The sequence below is a fragment of the Acinonyx jubatus genome, chromosome D1 (assembly GCF_027475565.1).
Source record: "Acinonyx jubatus isolate Ajub_Pintada_27869175 chromosome D1, VMU_Ajub_asm_v1.0, whole genome shotgun sequence".
Lineage (NCBI taxonomy): Eukaryota > Metazoa > Chordata > Mammalia > Carnivora > Felidae > Acinonyx > Acinonyx jubatus.
The window spans coordinates 54,894,983-54,915,657 of NC_069390.1; the positions used below are offsets into that span (position 1 = coordinate 54,894,983).

Here is a 20,675-nt window from a genome sequence, read left to right on the forward strand (position 1 = left end):
ATGTCTGTGAACATTTTCTCTAGAGGGGACTCACAGATTTTACCAGACTCTCAAAGTGATTTGTTATCAAAACAAGGTTAAGAACCAGAGATAGAAACAAAGTGAAGTCCTGCCAACCTGGGGACCCACTTAGAATGATTTTCTAGGTTTCTTTTTTTTTTTTTTTTAAAGTTTATTCATTTTGAGAGTGAGACCATGGGTGTGCATGCGCACGTGTATGAGCAGGGGAAGAGCAGAGGGAGAGAGAGAATCCCAAGCAGGCTCCACACTCACCACAGAGCCCAACTCGGGCTCCATCTCGCGACTTCGAGATCATGACCTGAGCCAAAATCAAGAGGCAGATGCTTAACGACTGAGCCACTCAGACGCCCCTGATTTTCTATGTTCTACTCTGATTCATTATGTTCTGTTTTAAAGCATTAACTCTTCTGGGGCACTCTTGTTTCTATATTTAAGGGGAAGAGAGAGTTCCTCAATATAACCGTGAAAGATTGGAGAGTCAGAAAGATATGGGAGGATTTCTACAAGAAGGGATCAACGTGAGCCAAAAGAGAAGTGTCCTGTCCAATAGCATTTTAGATGGGTTAAAAAAAAAAAATCCCAATTTACCCTCTGTTATTTTGAAAGTTCTAAAATTGATTTCTCTTCTAGTGGTTAGCCTGTATGTAGGTCAGAATGAGTAGGGATGGTTGCTTTAAATCTGGAAAAGCTGGAAAGCATGTATAGAAGTGGATTCAAAGTTAAGTGCATGCAGACCAAAGAGGTGAAGTGTGAGTATGAACAGGCATAAACTTGTGAATTACTAATGTGGATTTAGGCTATACTCTTTAACTTGAGTACCCACAAGTGGTTTTAACAGCATGTTGGCTGGTTTATTGAAGCCTGGACTCAGTGCTGGCCTAGAGTCAATGAGGTTAAGGTATCAAAGGTCCAAGAGCTCAGGGTAACGGGAATCTTGGGAGTGTACCTAGGTGTGTAATCTCAGCCACCCTCATCTGTAACCCTGGCAAGGTCCAGAGGCTGCTCCATTACCACGGCATCAGCTACGCACAGGTGATGGAAGTACCCTGAAAAGCAAGGCCAAAGATGGTAGTGGGGGAGACACCACCTTAGAACTGGACTCTCTGATTTCAGTGGGACTAGAATTCTGGATTGCCAAAGGCCAGGTGGTGGCTCTTAACTTCAAGGTCAGGTTGGGTGAATTACCACAATAGGGAAAGGCTCTTAGAGTGTTTGCACTTTCAGAGATGTGTGGTGGCAGCTAAATGATCACGGGGTTCTTAGGAATGAACAGATGGGCAGTCTACGAAGGTGTAGCTTTAGCTATATATTTGGAAAACAGAAGCCTGACTCAAATTGCCACAGTGGGACTACACTGCCTCATATCCAATTATCAAACCAAGCCAGATCACAAGCCTAGAGCCCCTCCATCAAGGGGAAGGCTGGGTCCCTTCAAGGGACCTTCCAAGCCTCCCCTAGAAAGACTTACATCCAATTTTTAAAATAACAATGCAGTGGGAGGGAGCCAGTAGATACTGTTTCTTAGTTGAGGCTATTCATTTGGGGTACAAAATACCACCCAGGTTAGAATCAGAGTGTATATGTATACTAGTATATATATATATATATGTGAAGTAGACATACTTGGTCATTGGCTGAATCCCTCCACTGGTTGCCTGATCCCTTCTTTTATTGTCTCTTATTTAATCCGCTCTATGGCCTCTATGGCCTTACAACAAGAATGGTCTGGAGAGGAGATATGTAGATGGACTTCCTGGAATGGGCACAGAGTATGAAGACAATCATGTCTCACAAAAATGCCCAATAGGAGGCACATACTGTAGATAAGTCACTCAATAGGTGGACATAATAGGTGGACAAGATGACTGGTCATGTAGATGTCAGTTAGCCTTTTTCCCCATCCACCCCATTAATTGCCCAATGGTCAGGTACAAGTGGCATGGTGATAGAGACAGAAGCTATGCATAAGCTTAATAGCATAAATTCCCCTCACCAAAGTTAATTTGGCCATCACCACTCATGAGTGCCAATAGCAGAAGCCAACAATGAGTCCCCAATATAGCACCATCCCCTGGGGAGACCAGCCAGCCAAAGGATGTTAAATTTACTTCATAGAAGCTCTTCCCTCATTGAGGACAGAAAAGTGTCCTCCTGGGAATAGATATATTTCCAGATTTTCTTCCCATGCCTCAAATGCTTTCATCAGAATCATCAAAGACCTACAAAGGATATTTTATAAAATACCACCAAGAAATCCCCATATGACATAAATTCTGACCAAGAAACTAATTTTATAGTGAAAAGGATGTGGCAATTGGCTCATACCATGGAATTTATTGGTTTTGGATATACATTATTACCCAGACACAGCTGGCCTTAAAGAACAGTGGAATGAACTTACTGAAGGCTCAGTTATGGTGGCAGTAGGAATATGGCACCCTAACAAGCTGGGGAGCTATCCTCCAAGAGCAGCACATGTTTAAAACCATCAACCAATATTTGATGTTGTTTACTCCATAGCTAAGACACACATGGATAGGAAGAGTCTCTCTTATGAGTACCTCTACAATCCAGTTAAAGAATATTTGCTCCTTGTTCTCACAATCTTAGTGTTGGCAGGTTTAGAAGTTTTAATTCCTAAGTGAAAAGACACTTCCAACAAGGAATACAGTCATGGTCTCACACTGCTGAGACTGCTCAGCCGTCATTTTGGTCTCCTCATGACACTGAGCCAACAGGCAGATACGGGTTTTCTATTGGCTGGGATACCTATTCCTAATGTTAAGGAGTAAGTAGATTATTGCATATTTCAGGACATCATAGTCTAGTCTAAGGAAGCATCAAGGAGAAATTCTAATTTCAAGTTATCTCTGGTACACCAATCATTTTATTTTAAATTAACTTGACAATCAGGAACATGTGGTCTTGGGGAACCTGGATGGCTCAGTCAGTTGAGTGTCCAACTTCAGCTTAGGTCATGATCTCACAGTTTGTGGGTTCGAGCCCCATGTTGAGCTCTGTGCTGACAGCTTGGAGCCTGGGGCCTGCTTCGGATTCTGTGTCTCTTTCTCTCTCTCTCTCTGCCCCTCCCCAGCTCGCACTCTGTCTCTCCGTCTCTCAAAAATAAATAAACATTTAAAAAAAAAAAAAAAGGAACATGTGGTCTAACATGAAATGTACAGAGGTGGGAATTCCTTTTATTAATTAATTGATTTATTTTTTATAATGTCAATTACTATAATTTTATTTTTTAATATGAAATTTATTGTCAAACTGGTTTCCATACAACAACCAATGCTCATCCCAACAGGTGTCCTCCTCAATACCCATCTCCCACCCCCCATCAACCCTCAGTTTATTCTCAGTCTTTAAGAGTCTCTTATGGTTTGGCTCTCTCCCTCTCTAACTTTTTTTTTTCCTTCCCCTCCCCCATGGTCTTCTGTTAAGTTTCTCAGGATCCACATAAGAGTGAAAACATATGGTATCTGTCTTTCTCTGTATGGCTTATTTCACTTAGCATAACCCTCTCCAGTTCCATCCACATTGCTACAAAAGGCCACCGTCTTTTTCAGAAAGAGACAGAGTGAGAGCAGGGGAGGGGAAGAAAGAGAGGGAGACAGAATCTGAAGCAGGATCCAGACTCTGAGCTGTCACCACAGTGCCTGATGCAGGGCTCGAGCTCACAAACCACAAGATCATGACCTGAGCTGAAGTTGGATGCTTAACCGTCTGAGTCACCCAGGCACCCTGGGAATTCCTTTTTAAACTTCAGTCTAGGAAGGGGTGCCTGCCTGGCTCAGTCATTGGGAAGTGTGACTCTTGATCTTGGGGTTGTGAATTAGAGCCCTTTGTTGGGTGTAGAGATTACTTAAAAATAAAATCTTTAAAAGAATAAGAAATAAACTTCGGTCTGGGGAAAGCCTATGAAAGGTTAATCTGGCCTATGGATAAAAACAGAAAACTCAAACTTTTGCAAATCACATAGGAAAGATATCAAAAGTGGAAAAGCCCAGTTTATGATCACTGACTGAAAGGACAAAGTCTTCTGACACAAAAGCAGTTCAGAAAGAGAGAGCAGGGAGAATTCAAAGACCACAAAGAGGCTTACCATGAATACTCGGTCCTGGTCTGAGGGCCCCTCCACGTTCCTGGGCTCTGTGGTGCTCCAGATTCGTCCAAGATGGGTCAGATCACAGTAGAAAATTTGACCACAGATTCAAAGATGGTAGTAAGATTTTGTTATTAAATAAAAGCTCCGTACGAGAAGAAATGGAAAACACCAGAATGTGAAGAGTTCCTTGACTTGCTTGCCTTGCTTAGGGATGTGGCTTCTATCTTCCAAAAAGAAAAAAAAAGGTAAAGGATTTTCTTTAGATGCACTAAATCATGAGGCCAATTGCATAAAGCAAATGATCACACCCTTGAGAAATTTTCCATGGAACTTGAGACTGAAAGTGTCCAGGATGGAGATACGAATGCAAGTCTGGAGTTCCGGATCCTAGGATGGAGGCTGAGAATCATTAGCACAGAAAAGATGTGCCGGCATTCCTGTCCCATGAGCCTTTGTAGTCCTTGTTCAACTTGTAGGTAATATGAGCGTTAGATGTAACAGTTCACATTTGATCCCAACCTTGTGCCAAACAGTATGGATAATGTTTTCCAGTCCTGGGCCCACATCTTCCAGGCAGCTACTCTCCCTTCATATCTCATGGGACAAAATGTTCCTGGAAGGGAGGCATAACAAGGGTCTGTTAGAGACTGTGAATCCTAAGTAGGAAGAATTTTTTTTTTTTTTAAGAGAGAGAGAGCACGTGTGCACAGAGGGGCGGGGCGGGGGGGAGAGGGAGGGAAAGAGAGAGAGAGAGGGAGAGGGAGAGAACCTGCAGTAGGCTCCACGCCCAGCATGGAAGCTGACGTAGGGCTTGATCCCACAACCCTGGGACCATGACCCAAGCTGAAACCAAGAGTTGGACGCTCAACTGACTGAGCCACCCAGGCACCTGGGAAGAATTTTTTAATACTAGAGCTAAATAAAAACTATACAATTTAATTCTCCATAGGTAAGTTAGTATGTATTTGTTATGCATGTTGCATATATGAGCTGGCAGGAATGTATGAAATTTTATGCTAAGCAAGAGGTCCATGTTACGGTCTATGCATGGACATGGCTGACTACACACTTGATGATGTGTGTGGGCTGTACTGAAGAAATGGAGGGAAAGTCATTCTGGCTGTTATAAGAAAAACTGGTAGCAAAATAAAACTTTAAAACCAAACGTAAGGGGTGCCTGGCTTGGCTCAGTCAGTGGAGCACATGACTCTTGATCTCAGGGGTTGTGAGTTTGAGCCCCACACTGAGGGTAGAGATTACTTAAAAATAAAATCTTCTTTAAAATAAATGAAATAAAACCAAAAGGAAAAATGGAAGAAGAAGAAAAAAAAAAGCCACTATAAGCAATGCAGTGATTTCCCCAGAACAGCCCCGGTGACTGACACTGGGCACGTTGCAACAGAATTTAGCAGCACTGTAGAATTCCATCAAAATTCACATAACTTTCAGTTCAACACGTTCCATTATCATTTGACAAGAGCTCTTCAGCTTCTCAATCTAGAGAAATGTTACAGTTTACAGGGGCTCTGTACCAAGTTTCATTACAGTGGAAGAGAAAATACACATTTTGGGCAATTTACCTTACGTCTTTCTCTCAACAAATAGCTGCTCATGCACTTTATTTTAATGGAGAGGGCTCTTTCTTTGACATCAGAACCTTCTTAGGAATTTCTGTTTTTCGGGGCACCTGGGTGGCTCAGTCGGCTAAACGTCCAACTTCGGCTCAGGTCATGATATCACAGTCCATGAGTTGAAGCCCTGCATCGGGCTCTGTGCTGACAGCTCAGAGCCTGGAGCCTGCTCAGGATTCTGTGTCTCCCTTTCTCTCTGGCCCTCCCCTCTCATGCTCTGTCTCTTTCTGTCTCAAAAACAAATAAACATTAACAAAAAAAATTTTTTTAAATAAAAAATAAAAAAAACAAAGAATATGTTTTTCATCCATGTGAGGATGAAGCATTGATTCCCGGTTATGAGGTGTCTTAGGATGTCAACATGAAAAAAAGATAAATAAAAATACAATTAAATATTAACCTTAAAAATATTAACTTTGAACAATTTTTTTAAATGACCATAATTTCAGCTGTTTCTCTGGTAGCTCAGGTGAGTCTGGGATGGTGTTCCAGGTGGGAGTAGTGGGGCCATCATGAAATAGAAGAGGGGGTGTTCTGATGCCAGAAGCCACAACAGGGCCTCTGACCAACTGTTGAAGAGTATAAAGTTCCTAAAAAGACGGGGCTGACATCCTGGAAGATAAAACAGCTCAGGCAGTTTCTAGTCCAGTCAAGCTCCCAGCCTCTCTGCTGTGCAGAAGGCTCACCAGGGAGTATGAGGCATGGAAAATACCAGAATGTGTGGCCATGGAAAGGGTCAGGGGAGTCGGGAGACGTGGTTTCAAGTGGAATGGCGTGGCTGCTGCAGTAATCTTAGCAAATATCCAGGTGCCTGAACTGAGCTGGTGTCCTGGTAAGTGAGGGAGGTTGGAGGACTGGTGCTCTCTATAAGTGTAAGTTCTAGGGGTTCTAGCAGGAAGGGACTAAAAGCTGGTGGGCTGAGGAGTCAGAAAAGAGGATGGTGGGCCTTGAGATTTCCAGTGTAGAGAGTCTGCAGACGATGAGTAGGTTGGAGGACATTTCCTAGAAGTGGTCGTCTAGATTGAAGAGTAGCTGAATGGTGTTGGAGCTGAGGGGATAAAAAATCTGAAAGGGTTTGCGTGAGTGGGCCTCAGGGTGGACCATATACACACGATGATGCCTGGCGTGACGAAGGCCAGAGGTGGTAAAACCAGAGGACACAAACCTCAGTGGTGGCATATCAGTAATGACTGGAAGAGGAATGGGGAGTGTAGAGAAGGGTGTTCTCTCTCCAGCCCTGTGAGAGAAGTGCTACCAGGGGCAGGCTCCACTCTACCCAACCCTTTCCAAGGTGTCCGGACTCTCAGGTTTCTGTGCATTTACACCCATCGTTCCTTCTGGCTTGAAGCCTCTTTGTTTTGTTGTTGTTGTCGTTGTTGTTTGAGGTTTGTACATTTATTTTGTGAACAAGAACATGCACACAAGTGGGGAGGGGTGGAGAGAGAGGGAGAGAGAGAATCCCAAGCAAGCTCCATCCTGGCAGGGCAAAGCCTGACCCGGGGCTCAATCTCAGTTTGTGAGATCACAACCTGAGCTGAAATCAAGAGCTGGACGCTTAAGCGACTGAGCCACTCAAGTGCCCCTGGCCTGAAGTCTCTTTCATTTCGTATCCTATTTCACCCAATCTAAGACACTATCAATTTAGTACACTAAATATCTTTAAAGATATCACTCTCACATCTTTAAAGACATCACTCTGACATCACTTCCAGTGTTAGGCCTTCCTCAACATTTTCAGGCAAAAATTAAACATTGTATCCTGCTTCCTGCCTCAGGGTTCGGGTCCACCACCTCGAGGGTAGTAATTCAGGCTCAACCACCACTAGTTCTGTGATTTCGAGCAAGTTACATGAGTAATCTCGGTCTCAATTACCTCATTTATAAAATGAAAATACAAACAATAAATACCTCAGTAGTATTTCTGTGAGAATTAGAAGAGAGAAGTTTATCATTTACTGTCTGACACATAGGCATTGCTTAACAAAAACCATCTTTTTCTCCATGGAGAACCTTGTAACGTACCTTAGCCATACACCCGCCATCTCTTTGATAATCATTTGTTTATAGTCTGGTGATCTCTTTAGTGACAGAGACTTTGCCTCCCCATCCCATCTGTCATTAATGCCCGGCGTGAATCAGGGCTCCAGTGAATGTTGTTGAGATGACAGGGCCCAGCCTGAAGTGGATCTGTGCTACAGAGGAACTGAGTAGCCAGCAAGTTTCAAGCAAATTTTGCTCTGAAAGGGTGCTAGAAACAAGAGAAATGTCTGGGGTTGGAATGGGACCACAAAGAGCGATTACCAGGAAACTTTGAGCTTTTACACAGAGGACTTTTGAATTTGGGTCAAGCCTAATGAAAACAGGACAGCCAGGGAAACAATCCAGCAGAGGGAAGCTGCCACCCACCATCTTGGGTCCAGTGGTTGATATTCATCCAGATTCAGGCAGGCTGAGAACCTCAAGAGAGGAAGCCAGATCCCACTAAGAGTCAGAACTCCAGTTAACACTGGTTAGTGAAGATATGTTACTGCAAAAGATGAATTTCCATGAGGTCGAGACCCAGAAACCTTCCTGGTTGGACGAAGACAAGCATGGAGGAACTCCCATGGTGGCCAGGGAGCTGTAGGCCCCAGGTAGGAAAGGCCTCTCTTATTGAGGCCCCTGTAGCTTGGAGCGCAGAAGCCTGAATGGTGGTGAGAGGGGCTGAGGAGACCCTCAGGCCTGAAAGCCCAGTCTACTTGAGGTTACCTTAAATTCAGAGAACTAAAGGATCTGTCCTCACAGTCTGAGCTCTCCTGAGACTTCAGCAATCCCTGAAAGGCAAGAGAAGTCTAACTGCCGGCCAAGTATAGGGAGCCCTGAGAGCCTATCCTCTTGGTTTTCTAACTCCAGGTTGAAGCTCAAAAAGTTTGAGGGGCCCAAATCTTGAGGAATCCCATAGAGAAACCTTTCCTTCTCCTCCCATCTGCAGGAATAAGAGAAAGCTCATTCCTCTTGCTAATGCCTAGCCCCCTCATCCTGCTGCCCTTCCCTGCGGACCTATGCAACCCTCCCCAGCCTGGCGCCTCATCAGGCACGGGGTTTGTGAAGGGGGTATGGGAGGGAGGCACAGGGGCAGGGAGTTGACTGGCTGGCTGGCCAGCATCAGTATTGGGAAGGGTGGGAACACAGGATTATTTCTGCGGCCTGCACTAATGCTCACGTCCCCCAAGACATCTAAGGGAGCTACTGGCCCTGACTGCAAAAGTGTGTACTTTGTCTTCCAATTTACTAGTCTCTTGACACTTCATGATGATTAAAAAGCAATATTTTTATGTACTGTCAGCAGGATTTTGATTGTGATGAATGTTATCATCTAATGGAATAAATCATTTATAATCACACCATGCTTTTCTGTGACTAGTTATTTCTACAGGTTGTATTATTTGCTCAAGAAATTCTCTCCAGGCATTAGATTTGACGCCTGCATTTTCACAGTTCAGAAGGTTCATGACTTATACATCTCACAGATATCCTTGCATCCTTGATTGATTGAGCCAGAAATACAAGAGCTGTCTCAGAGAAATCCCTCTCCCTACACTATCCCACCAGAAATCCAAGCTGTTACCCAGCCCTGTCAGTTAACTTTAATAACAGCTCCCGAAACTACTGCTTGCTTCTCACGCTGATTCTCTCCAAGGAAATGGACAGGCACGTTCTGATGTGCAAACAGCCAGGAAGTCGAGGCCCAGAGTGTGGCGCTCTACTCACCAAGGGTGGGTTTGGAGAAGAGGCAGAGGGCTTAATTCACTCTTCATTCCCCACTCTCCATGCCTGAAGACTACCTTGCCCTTTGCCTACCAGCTAGTGAGGCATATTACAAAGAAATAAGTAAAACCATATGGTAAAATGGTATAATAATAGCCAAGAAGACAATGGGAGAGAACAGAGTCAAGACCTGTGCAAGTACATGCACTCTGGATGTGACAGGTGGGGCCACAAGTCAGGGGAAAGGACACCTCAATGAGTGGTATTGGGACCGGTGGCTTTCCACATTAAAAAACATTGAGGAGTGCCTGGGTGGCTCAGTCGGTTGAGCGTCCGGCTTCGGCTCAGGTCATGATCTCACAGTCCGTGAGTTCGAGCCCCGCGTCGGGCTCTGTGCTGACAGCACAGAGCCTGGAGCCTGCTTCAGATTCTGTGTCTCCCTCTCTCTCTGCCCCTCCCCTGCTCATGCTCTGCCTCTCTCTGTCTCCAAAATAAATAAAAACATTAAAAAAAAAAACATTAAAAAAAAAAAACATTGAATTTGATTCCTACAGAGTGATGTGGGAAACAAAGGCAAAAGGAAAACATCTTAAAACTTATAGTCCACTGACAATTGCTTGAGACCGACAGAGAGACCTTCCTCTAGGAACCCAGCTGCCTCAATGATGACACTTTGCTAAGGACAAAAGGCAATTTTAGCACCCCCCTCCCCCCCAGGATCCTGTAAGTCTACTTGAACATATAAAAATTCCTTTGGAAACTTCCTTTATCTCTACCCCCAAAATATATGTTGGCAATCATCCTCCAAGCATATGGCCCCCTGATATACATGTGAAGGGTCTCATGAATGAGGTTTTACTAGACAGGAATACATGACCTTTTCCTAACACCAGCTAGCCCCCTCAACCTCGCTTCCAAAATTCCTTAGAAGACTTATGCTATCCCTAATGCCCTCCCAACTTGAAGGTATATAATCAATCACCTGTCACAACCCCAGGGCAGTTCTTTCTGCCCACAAGTCCTGTCCCTGTGCTTTGGTAAAACCACCTTTTTGCATGGAAGATCTTTCAAGAATTCTTTCTTGGCCATCAGCTCTGAACTCTGACATTTCCACATCACACGGCACCATACATAAAAATAATCTTGGGGTGCCTGGCAGGCTCCGTCAATGGGGTATGTGACTCTTGGTCTTGCTGTTGTAAGTTCAAACCCCATGTTGGGTGTTAGAGATTACTTAAAAATAAAATCTTAAAAAAAAATAATAATCTCGGGGCACCTGGGTGGCTCAGTCAGTTAAGTGTCTGACTTCGGCCCAGGTCATGATCTCACAGCATGAGTTTGAGCCCTGCGTCAGGCTCAGTACTGACAGCTCAGAGCCTGGAGCCTGCTTCGGATTCTGTGTCTCCCTCTCTCTCTCTGCCCCTCCCCAGCTCGCACTCTGTCCCTCTCTCTCTCTCTCTCTCTCTCAAAAGTAAATAAACATTAAAAAAAATTTTTTTACTAAATAAAAAAAATAATCTCCAAGAAACTAAAGACCTAAATGTGAAACATAAACATCTAAATTACAAAAAAAATGAGGAAGGATATTTTTTTTAACCCTGGAGCAAGAAGTTCTTTCTTACAAAAAAAAAAAAATAGAACAGGCAAAGGCTTATTTCTTGTTCATACCTCAACTTATTTCTTGTTCATACTTGGGCCACAATGGGGCTCTGCTCATCGTCACTCAACGAAGCTGAAGGCCCCATCACAGAACATGCTCACTGTGACGGGGCTGGGAATGGGGAGTGCGGAGGGGTGGCTGCATCCCTATACCTCATCACTTCTGCCCCAGTACGCAGATCAAGTGAAGCCACGGGCCACATCTACCTTCAAAAGGGGCCTTACAAGGTGCCTAGAAGAAGATAATACTAATTGGGGAAACATTTCTTAAGTGAGACCAAAAAACACACAAAACATAAATAGTAGTAATAACAAGTTTAAATGTACTGGGTGCTTACTGTGTGTCAGGCATTCATTGTTGTAAGCACTGTAGACGTTTCCTCATTTAGCCCTTCATAATAACCCTATGAGGTGAGCTCTGTCATTTTCCAAATTTACAGTCAAGGCACTAAGGTTATGCAAATGGTTGTCAATGAATAAAACAGAGGCAAGAAACAAGAGAAGAGAACATATCAGAGAAGGGGTGATGGTGGTGAACTCTTGGGAGGGGTTATGCAATTAAGTTAAAAAAATTTTTTAATGTTTATTTATTTTTGAGAGAGAGACAGAGCATGAGGTGGGGAGGGGCAGAGAGAGAGGGAGACACAGAATCTGAAGCAGGCTCCAGGCTCTGAGCTGTCAGCACAGAGACACGGGGCTTGAACTCACAAATGGTGAGATCATGACCTGAGCATAAGTCAGATGCTTAACCAACTGAGCCACCCAGGCGCCCCAATTCATTAATTCTTTATACATTCCTGAAGCAAACCCTTTGTTGACTATACATGTTGCAAACATTACTTGTGGCTTACTTTTCCACTCTGAATGGTATTTTTTTTTAATGGAAAAAAATAAATCATTCATTTAATGTATTCCAACTTATTCAGTTTTTTAAAATTTTTTTAATGTTTATTTACTTTGACAGAGAGGTAGACACAGTCGAGGGGGGAGGGGCAGAGGGAATCTGAAGCAGGCTCCAGGCTTTGGGCTGTCAGCAGAGCCCCATGCAGGGCTCGAACCCATGAACTGTGAGATCATGACCTGAGCCAAAGTGTCAGATGCTTAACTGACTGAGCCACCCAGGTGCCCCTATTCAGTATTTTATTATTGGTGTTTATTATGCCCAGTTTAAGAAAATTTTCTCTACCCCAAGACCAAGAATTTTGCCAATGTTATCATAGGGGCCAGTTTGGCATAGTGATTATTTTAAAATTATACATTTTTTAATGTTTATTTATTTATTTTGAGGTAGGGAGGGGCAGAAAGAGAGAAAAAAAGTTCCAAGCAGGCTCCACACTATCAGCGCAGAGCCTGACACACAGCTCAATCCCACAAACTGTGAGATCATGACCTGAGCCAAAATTAAGAGTCACATGCTTAACCAACTCAGCCACCCAGGCGCCCCATGACATAGTGATTATTTTAAATAAAAGTCACTTAAGAAACAGCTGGTGTGAGTGATGAGGTTCTTGAACGGTTAAGAAAGAATTCTGGAGACATCTTTGGTACAAAAAGGTGATTTTATTAAAGCACAGGGACTGGACCCATGGGCAGAAAGCGCTGCACTGGGGTTGTGAAAAGTGACTGATTACATATTTTTAAGCTAGTGGGGGTTAGGGATAGCATAAGTCTCTAACGAATTTGGAAGCAAGGCTTTCGGGACCTTGAGGGGCTAGTTATTAAGATAAGGTTACTTTTAGGGGCGCCTGGGTGGCGCAGTCGGTTAAGCGTCTGACTTCAGCCAGGTCACGATCTCACGGTCCGTGAGTTCGAGCCCCACGTCAGGCTCTGGGCTGATGGCTCAGAGCCTGGAGCCTGTTTCCGATTCTGTGTCTCCCTCTCTCTCTGCCCCTCCCCCGTTCGTGCTCTGTCTCTCTCTGTCCCAAAAATAAATAAACGTTGAAAAAAAAATTAAAAAAAAAAAAGATAAGGTTACTTTTAGTCTTTACTAAAAAACATTAAGGAAATAAGGCAGCCATGAGTTGCTTGAGGAAGGTCACACTCTGCATGTTTCAGGTATCTATCAGTGGGCTGCAAACTGGAAGGAAATTTAATTTCAGCTACATTTCTCTTGCCTTTGTTTCCCTGCATCATAAGGACACTCAGACCCTCCTCTGTGCCCCTGAAAGCAGGAAATAAACCTCCCAAAGAAAAGGTATCTTCTCTGTACAAAATATAAAGACATCCTTATCACCAGAGATGGGAACTTTGATTTTTTTTAATGTTTATTTATATTTGAGAGAGAGAGAGAGAGAGAGAGAGAGAGAGAGAGAGTGCGCATGTGCACACGCGCGAGCAGGGGAAGGGCAGAGAAGCTCAGAGACAGAATCCGAAGCAGGCTCCAGATTCTGAGCTGTGAGAGCTCAACTCGGGGCTCAAACCCATGAGCTGTGAGATCATGAGCTGAGCCAAGACCAGGAGTCAGACACTTAACCGACTGAGCCACCCAGGTGCCCCCAGCGACAGAAAGCTGTCAAAGCAAACCGTGTTATTATTTTTTTTTCTAATCTACTACTTCAGCCTAAATTCCACTTAGAATTCCTTACAAACTAAAAATTCCACATATCTGTTTTTTTTTTTTTTATCCTGTCAATTCCTCACAAATGTACTGTCTTTTTGTCTAAAAAGTATAAAAACTGCTGGCCTCTGTCATTCCTTTAGGTCTCAATGCTATCATTGGGCCTCTGTGTGCACATAATAACACTGGGCTGTTGTTGTTTGCTTTTTTTGTTAATCTGTCTCAGGTAAATTTAATTCTCAGTCCAGCTGGAAGACCCTGAAGGCTCGAGGAAGAATTTTTCCTTCCCCACATTATCTTCTAGGATGCTTGTTATTTGTCACATACACATCAACAACCTACCTAGAACGGATTCTGAACTATGGTTGAAGGAGGAGTCAAATTTTATTGTTTTCTATATAGATATCCATGTAGCCACAGGTCAGGGGTTAGAGCAGAGGATCAGCCTGCTGCTACGTGTTAACCTTAAAAATAAAACTGCCAATTATTTTACTAGAAAAAATGGGTTTATTCAGGAATAGCAGAGAACTGTAATCTGGGACAAGCAAGCTGTAGCAAAACCATGGCCTAGTCTGCAGAACAAAGGAGAGGAACACTGTGTGAACCAGACTAACACCATCTTGGACAAGTCCGCCATGATGACTTCACAGTCACCTGAAGCCTTAAGTATAGCCCCCACCCCACACACAAATTCTTTCTTTTCATCCAACCACACCCTTAAGTACGCCCTTGGGGCATAACGTCCTTGATCTGCTCTTGGAGATATAACTATGACACAACTATTCTCAAACATTTCCTCCTGGGTGGTCTACTAGCACGTACTCCCCAAACTCTAGGGCTATCAAAGCAGGTCTTACCGGAGATGGGACTGCAGAGATCTACTAGTTTTGCCACTCCGCAAGACACACTTCTGTCCGTAAGTCCCTTTAATAAACCATTTCCCGTCAAGCCGCACTTGTGAGCCTTTTTCTTCAGCATCACACCTTTTAAGGTCATTTTGTATATACCGCCTTTTCAGAGAACACTTGGACTTTTATTGAGGAGAGGGGGGAGGGTGCCGAGCAGGCTATTATAAACAAAAAGTCCATTGGCGTAAACGAGGAGTTCGAAATATAGTGGCTCTTCATTGGCTGAGTTGTGACTGTCTCTCATTGGCTGCGCGGTTGTGGGCGGGGGTGGTGTAGGTGGGTGGAACTTTATTCCTCCTGCTGGAATAGTAAAGAAGTATCCACCTGTTGGGTCTGCAATTGACAAGGAGGGGTGGGGCTTGGAAGTTCCCTCTGCTGTCTCCCAATTTCATTCTAAACTAGGTTTCTTTTCAGAAACAGGAATTTCCTGGAAGCTGTCATACCTCCCTGGATCTCAAGTGACAAGCAAGGCATTGGTCCCTGTGTTTAAGAGAAAAAGAAAAATAGAGACCGCAGCATGAAATTGTCAAATGGGTGGGGTACGTTTTCTTACAGTAAGAACACAGGATCTAAGACTGAAAGCCTCTGCACCTGTCATCCATTTGAACACTTAGCAAGGCTTGATAAGGTTCTTTCCAATGAAGTTCCAGTGACGTCTTCCTTTGATAAACCTTAGGTAATCTTAGTCAACAGCTTTGGCATTACTCTGTCTGTGGAGATCAGTTGGTAGGTTGTACCTGGAATAGAATACTTGGTTATGCATCATTAGTGCTGTAAAATAATCCACACAACATCATCTGGCCCACAAATGCTCTGCCAGGGAGAGGCCTTGGGGGAGTAACCAGAAATTGTACAGGCCTCCCACAGATGATGGATCACCTGCGGAATCACCGTTTTCACCTTGTGGTGCATGTCATGCTCCTAAGAGCTATGGGAAGGGCATCTGGCCACTCTAGTCCAGTTTCTGCTTAAAACCTGGCCAGTTTATCTGTTTTAGAATCGCATTTTGAAGTTCCACCACTTTCCCTGATTCCAGATAATGTGAGCCACAAAGGTATTCATGAATCAATAGGCTTTGCATCTATTCATAGGCAAGGGTATCCAAGCTTTAAAAAACACTTTTAGAAAACCCTTAGAATTCTTTTGCCAACAAAGTATCAATCCTGTGCTTGGGCTTGCTTTAAAAGGGCATACATTTACTGAAATCTATTCATGTGGTCAACGGCTTCACTTGAATAAAAACAACTGGAATAAAATATATTGTCATCCTCCCAAGGGAACAGGGGGTGGGGGTGGGGGCTTGCGTTGCTCTCCTTGTCTTAACATGTTTTCCCACACTGCAATCTTAAAAAGCATGTGGTTCTTAGAATACCATTGAAAGGTTCTGAAAACTGGTGCATTCAAAACATGCTAATTGTTCTAGAATTCCCTTGGTGTTTGTGGGTGCCATGCCTGGGGTAACAGGTACACAGTGAGAGAAAACACTTGGTGCTGCCAACAACCGTTTAGGGAGCACTAAAGATGGTGTGGGCAAAAAGATGCTCTGGTCAGTCTCCAAAGGTCACCAGTATGGGGCCTTATAGTACGGCAACGTCTGAAAGAGATGCCGGAAGATGTCAGTTGATTAAAAATGAGAAAGAGGGGCGCCTGGGTGGCTCAGTCGGTTGAGAGGCTGACTTCGGCTCAGGTCATGATCTCATGGCTTGCGAGTTCGAGCCCCGCGTCGGGCTCTGTGCTGACAGCTCAGAGCCTGGACCTGTTTCGGATTCTGGGTCTCCCTTTCTTTCTGTCCCTAATCCACTCACATTCTGTCTCTGTCTCTCTCAAAAATAAATAAACATTATTATTATTATTATTTTAATGAGAACAAATGCGCCTGAGAACAGGAAATGGTTATAGCCTATTCAGTTACCCATGGAAGGAACAATATTTTACGATCGACATAGGAGAAGGTAACAAAAGTACCAGAAGAAATATTGGTTCCTTTATCAGTGGGGAAATGTTGGGGTTTTGCCACAATTGGCCTACAATCATGAAGCGCTCAAAAGCATCATGAGGACTGATACAAATGCAAACTTTTGGGAAGTGAGAGCACAGGTGCAGGGGAGGCTACAAGTTTGCTACCCGAGCAGAAAAGACAGAAAAAACTTTTCCACCTCATGTTGAGAAAACACTGTATAACCAAAGACCATTCTTTTCTCTGAGCAATCAGTCACTATTCATGAGGGTTTTTATCACCATTAACTTTAATTTGCCTTGCTGTGCATGCACGTGCATAATGTGGAACACCTTTTCTGCACCTCACATTCTCTCAGCCTCACTTATCGTTTCCAGTCTCATCTGCAGTAAACGGTACCATGCTGGCTCCTGTTGACACACCTCTCCTCAGGTGCGCGCTGCCTCTCCCTTCCTGCCTCTCGGCTTCTCTGACGCAGAGGCACAGAAAGCCTGGGAGAACCCACTTTGCATTCATACGTATGCAAACCCAAAGTGTGGGGAAGTCAAAATTCCATGGGGCAACTCTCAACCAATGGAGGACATAGGCCAGACAATAAAAATGTCTTCCTTTTGTCCCCCCGGTCAGATGATTCTGAGACTCATTTCATAAAGCTCTCTTTCTATCCTCCAGGGCCTGCCCTTTCTGCTCTCTATAGGTTCACTTCCTTTTTTTTTTTTTTTTTAAACATTTATTTACTTTTGAGAGACAGAGGCAGAGCACAAGTGGGGGAGGGGCAGAGAGAGAATGAGACACAATTCCAAGCAGGGTCCAGGCTCTAAGCTGTCAGCACAGAGCCCGATGCAGGGTTCCAACTCACAAACCGTGAGATCATGACCTGAGCCAAAGTCTGACGCTTAACTGACTGAGCCACCCAGGCGCCCCTAGGATCACTTCCTAAATAGGCCACCTGAATGTATAGGTAAGGCAGAAAAATCCTTTTCTGCTACCCTAGTATGGTCTGTTCCTAAGGCATATGAATTAAACCAATAAAAGAAAGATTCATAAGAGAGAAAAAAAACAGGTTATTTATGTGTGTAACACACACAGGAAGAGTCAACAATGAGTAACTCAAACAGGTCTTCGGAATTTGGGGCTTATATACCTAACTTAGTAGATGAAGAGAAAAAAGAGAAAGGGCACTTATGGAAAAACACATGACTTTTGGGAAAGATAAATGAGCCTTTGGAGAATAGATCAGAGACATGACAGTCTCATGATAATGTCTGTTTGGGTGTGGTGCCAATTTCTAGTCTCCAAGATTATACAGAGTTGTTCCCAAGACAGGATTTATAACAATTTGAGTTCTTCTGGGAGGCAGATAAGGGATTCCAGGAACTCAAATGCCTTCAGCTCAAAATAATTCCTATGCCCAAGTGATATGTTTGGGGGTGGCATACCCTGATCCCCTCCAAATGTAAGCCTCAGGTTAAACACACAAGCACATATAATCATACCAAACAATATGCTTAAATGACAATATCTATTTTTAAAATCATAATGAATAGTAGCAATCATCTTATTTTTTAATTTTTTTAAATGTTTATTTTTGAGAGAGAGACAGAGAGAGAGAGACAGAGCGTGAGTGGGGGAGGGGCAGAGAGGGAAGGAGACAGAATCTGATGCAGGCTCCAGGCTGTCAGCACAGAGCCTGACGTGGGGCTCGAACTCACAGACTGTGAGATCATGAACTGAGCTGAAGTCAGACACTTAACCAACTGAGCCACCTAGATGCCCCAGTAGCAATCATCTTATAAAGCAATATTTACGATATGTGGATTAATTTACCCTCTTCATTTGAATATTTCAAAGACCAAATGTGTTTATACATAGAAAATAATCCATAGGTTAGAAATCTGCCTGGGGATTATATAACCACATGCTTTATTTTCTCTGTCTCTTTGGATTTTAATTTCTTTAAAAATCTCCAGATAAACAATGGTAACTTATTAATTAGCTTAATATTTCATTGCCTGTGACTCAAAGTTATGTACAGGTTTTAGAAAATACACTGTTAACATTAAACAATCGAATCAGGCTGATTAAGGATTTATAAGGGAAATATGGTAACAAAACATACGCTTTTAGGTGAAAACTGTAGAGTCACATAATTTGTCATATTGTGTATATATTATAAATTCCAATAGTATAAGAAACAATTTATAAAATACTGGTTTTTTAAAAGAATTAAATCAAAAAATAAAATAAGTAAATTTAGTAGAATACTTGTGTTTATATTCACATACTCTTATTTTTTTATTTTGTTTATTTTAATGTTTATTTATTTTTGAGAGAGAGAGAGAGAGGGCACATGCGCACAAGTGGGGGAGGGGCAGAGAGAGAGGGGGACACAGAATCTCAAGCAGGCTCCAGGCTCCAAGCTGTCAGTATACAGCCTGACGAGGGGCTTGAACTCACAGACCACGGGATCATGACCTGAGCTGAAGCCAGACGCTTAACCAACTGAGCCACCCAGGTGCCCCTACATACTGTTAAATATTAGTGTAAGTAATAATAATCAGGAAATTTGAAATTTCCACTTAATTTAACTTTTGGGAGGAGATTGAAAAATTAAATTCAAAGTCTTGCAGGAACTAAAATACATGTGCATTTTCATTTCCTACTGTGGTAAAATCAAGGAGAAGACCTATATCATCTTTTAGCTAAAATTCACAACATAATTTATTTTATCAAAGGGTTTACCTTCACGGAGAATATTAAAAGCAACACATTAGCATTTAATTTCCTTGCATTTATTTATTTTTCCATTTTATATCTGTTTATTTGAGAGCTTTGCCTGTAAAAGTCCTAGCTGATAAAGGCACATTGTTGCAAAATACCTCCTGAAGGAATAAGACAGAACTCCATCTAATAAAGAATGTACACAGGCAAAATTAGATGGCCAGGTTACTTCCTTCTTTCCTCTTGTCCTCCCCCAATTCCAAATCACAAACAGCAGCTGATTTCAAAGCCCCCTCTGCCCCACCCAGCCCCACTCTGGCTGAGAGGGCTTCTGTTACACTTGCTTAAGATTAATTCCAAAACTGAGAAGGATTTTATAAAATGCGCATTCAAATCCTGAACACGTTCTTCCTCCTTAACACAAGGATTCTCAGGGACCCACACAGATCAAGAGTCCATGATTTAGGATTCTAGCAAGATTCTTGGTCAAACAAGACCAACATTCAGAAGACACTCCCCAAGGGTGAGGGTAAGAGTTGCTAGAACTGAATCAGTAGTTGGTCCACACCACTGAACTGGGCAGTGAAGGTCCTTCCGTCCTTGGAAGACTTACCCTTGGCCTGTGCTGCAGGGAAAGCTGGACTAAAACACCAGATACTGACTCAGCAGAAAGCAACATTTCTCTCTTAGAATTCAACCTGAATTCTTTCAGATATTTCCTTAGAAAGTCATACAATGAGAAACATTCAGGAAATACACTGGCTAAAAAAGTGTCTCTGTGCAGAAGGTAGAAGACTTCCTATCCGCAGAGCCCTTTTGGGTACAGGTTAAAAAATGCTCAAGTGTTGTTTCAATCAGGGGAGAGAGGGCTCTTAGCCTTCATCCAGACATTTAGGAGCTTCCTCCAGGATGTACAGGCAACTGAGATTTCTCATTAGCATTTAATAGTCTATCACTATCAGCTCAGATGGTGACCACATGCAGCCATGGGGTGGGGTGTGTGTGCGTGTTAACCCTGGTGTTTCCCAGCACCCAAAGTATCACAAGTCTGTGGGGGTGGATCTGGAACTCTCAAGCCAGTAACTTGTTTCTCTTAGGAAACAGGTGGGAAAGAGGTGGGTCATCAACTCAAAATAAGAAGCAAAAAACCCTTGAAGCATCCAAAACTAAGACGCTGAAGAGTAATGTCAGTGATATGTGTACACATTGTCATTTACTGGTAATATTCTCCAGATAATTAAACAAGGGACAAATTACTTTAGAGAAAGGGAACTCTGGAGGCGCCTGGGTGGCTCAGTCAGTTAGGCAGTTAGGCATCCAACTTCGGCTCAGGTCATGATCAAGCACTTGGGAAGTTTGAGCT

At 43.2% G+C, this 20,675-nt stretch overlaps 1 long non-coding RNA gene across 1 annotated transcript in view; it reads right to left on the reverse strand.

Moving 5' to 3' along the window:
• Positions 1-15,125, reverse strand: part of LOC113593739 (uncharacterized) — a 29,088-nt gene extending 13,963 nt beyond the window's left edge. Inside the window, exons 1-4 of the long non-coding RNA XR_008290491.1 lie at positions 14,584-15,125; positions 11,179-11,401; positions 7,786-8,011; positions 4,130-4,745 (exon numbers count right to left, since the gene is read on the reverse strand). This is a non-coding gene — a long non-coding RNA (uncharacterized LOC113593739). The remainder of the gene's footprint in view (positions 1-4,129; positions 4,746-7,785; positions 8,012-11,178; positions 11,402-14,583) is intronic.
• Between the last annotated feature and the right edge of the window lie 5,550 nt (positions 15,126-20,675).